Source organism: Erinaceus europaeus, chromosome 9, assembly GCF_950295315.1.
Source record: "Erinaceus europaeus chromosome 9, mEriEur2.1, whole genome shotgun sequence".
Lineage (NCBI taxonomy): Eukaryota > Metazoa > Chordata > Mammalia > Eulipotyphla > Erinaceidae > Erinaceus > Erinaceus europaeus.
In genome coordinates, this window is record NC_080170.1 from 17,935,710 (window position 1) to 17,938,789 (window position 3,080).

Genomic DNA, 3,080 nt, shown 5'->3' on the forward strand with positions numbered 1-3,080 from the left:
TTTTATAAAAAAAAACATTGATTAAACTATAGGATAAAAGGGGTACAAAACCACACAGTTCCCACCACCAGCACTCCGTATCCCATCCCCTCCCCTGATAGCTTTCTTATTATTTTTATTATTATTATTTAAGAAAGGAGACATTAACAAAACTGTAGGCTAGGAGGGGTACAACTCCACACAATTCCCATCACCCGATATCCATATCCCATCCCCTCCCCTGATAGCTTTACCATTCTCTATCCCTCTGGGAGTACGGACCCAGTGTCCTTGTGAGATGCAGAAGGTAGAAGGTCTGGCTTCTGTAATTGCTTCCCCGCTGAACATGGGTGTTGACTGCTCGATCCATACTCCCAGTCTGCCTCTCTCTTTCCCTAGTAGGGTGGGTCTCTGGGGAAGCAGAGCTCTAGGACACATTGGTGGGATTGTCAGTCCAGGGAATTCTGGTCGGCATCATGCTGGCATCCGGGACCTGGTGGCTGAAAAGAGAGTTAACATACAAATCCAGACAAATTGTTTAACATTCATGGACCTAAAGGCTGGAATAGTGCAGATGAAGTGTGTGTGTGTGTGTGTGTGTGTGTGTGTGTGTGTGTGTGTGTGTGTGTGTGTGTCGGGGGGTACTCTCTGCAGACTCTTGTGTACTTCTGTTCTCAGGTATATATTTTTCCCTGGTTTATGGAAATGTGTGAACATATACTCTATCTCAGGGGACCTGGTCTATATCTAGGTTTGGGGGCTTTATTGAGGAGTGGACAATCTGGAATGGAATTAGAGAATACTATAAAAGGAAAGGTCTCACTGGAGTGATGAAGCTGAAGGGTTGTCATTCCACACCTGAAGTCTCTGGACACAGTCTGAAGTGAAGCATGCTGGGGTGGCACTTATTGCATTGATTAGGTTGTGTTCAGCGGATGCAATATTATTTGATATGAATTGAGAGAAGCATGCAGGAAAGTGGGCCCCACCCTAAGGTTCCAGGACTGGGGGGAATATAGGCAAGTATTTTGAAGCAGAAACTACTGGTGATTTTGAGATTATAATTATTCCAACTTATTACCACTCAGTGATTCAATTTCCTTTTCCACTCATGAATTTTTTCATTATGATATACACAGCATATTTATTTTTCTCTCATGATGGTGTTTCCTCAAATTTCTTGTACACAGGAGCTCCAGGTAACATTTTAAGTAAAAAAGGTACACACACACACACACATTGAGAGAGAGAGACCAGTGCTTTTCCAAAAGTAGGAAGGAAGAGTATAATTTATATCTAGTCATAAGCATGGCCAATCAGACAACTTCCGAGATTAGTTGTTACATCAACCTGCTCTTACTATGCCTTTTAAACAACAGAAACTCTCAGCTATAATAGAGGCAAAGTTATCGGTCTTTTTTGTTCTGAGTTTGTTTCTTTAATGTGTACTTTTTAGCTGATATACTATATTATTTGCCATTGTTCATATCTAAAAGTATTGTATTTTTGACATGGATACTTAATTTTTATTACTTAATTAATTACTTTTAATTACTGGAACACTGCTCAGCTTTGGCAGATAGTGGTGTAAGGGATTGAACCTGGGGCCTTAGATCCCTCAGTCATGCACATCTTTTTTCATAACCACTATCCTATCTCCTCCACTCAAGATACTTGGCTCTTAAACTTACATCCGTGTGTTTTGTGAGTTGGGACAAATCTTATTTGAGTACATATTATTGTACAATTGCCCAAGGACCATTTACATTGTCAATCTATTGCACGCTAACTCTGCCATATTTTAATGTTCGTTTTTGGAATTGTTCTGTAAATATGCCTTCATTTCATGTGCTATGGTCTCTATTTCCACACTCCCACACAACTATTTACTTAAAATAGATTATAACAATTGTGACATATTGTGTAAAAATTATATTTCTCCAGTTGTCCCCATTCTTCTCCCCTCAATGAAAGCAATGGTGACATCAATGAAATAACTAAACAATAGACAATGCTTCTAAGAGAGAAGACACAGGCAGATATGACATAGTTAGGACTGGAGATTGTCGAAGTAGAAAGATTAAATGAACTCCTTAACACATCTCACATATTAAAAATATTTGACTGAATTTATTTGTCTATATCAGAACAAAGTAGAGTTCTAGTAAAGATGAATCAGTATTTAATTTTACTGATAATAAATAATTTCTCCTTGACAGATATTGTATTGTGATTATTAGGCAATTTTTCACACTTTTTAAAAAATATTTATTTTATTTATTTATTCCCTTTTGTTGCCCTTGTTGTTTTATTGTTGTAGTTATTATAATTGTTGTCGTTGTTGGATAGGACAGAGAGAAATGGAGAGAGGAGGGGAAGACAGAGAGGAGGAGAGAAAGATAGACACCTGCAGACCTCTTCACCACCTATGAAGCGATTCCCCTGCAGGTGGGGAGCCGGGGTTTGAAACGGGATCCTTATGCCGGTCCTTGTGCTTTGCACCACCTGCGCTTAACCTGCTGCGCTACAGCCTGACTCCCAATTTTTCACACTTTTATGTGCTGAAATGAATACTTTAGAAATCCTATACCTCCATCAGGTGCTTACTTAAACAGAAATGACTAATCTATCAGCTAAGCATCAGAAATTTAAATTCACTTAGATATTTCCAATTTTAGCATTGATCTCAGTGGTTGGGTCTGTCTGTCTGCTTCCCCTATGCATCTGAACCAAATGAAAATTGCCACGGAGTATACCTCTGGGCTTATTCTCCAACTCTTATTCCCCAGGCTCCTGGACTACAGACACTTCTCCTGATATCTTTGCTCAATTAGTCCTCTCCATGGGGTTCTTAGGTGGGCAGATATCACAGCTGTGATATCTAGACTATTGACATTATTCTTAGTGCCTTGAGGTGGTTCATTATCTTAGTGAAGATAAAAGGTTTTCCCCAAATCTGTTGGGATAAAGCATGGTGCTCCTTTCTGTCACACTGAATGAAAGCAAATCTTTATGGATGAAGAGATTCTGTGGACATTGGAGAGCTCTGAACTTGTGAAATACCTGTTGGAAAGTGTCCCGGCCAGGAACAGGGCCTAGGA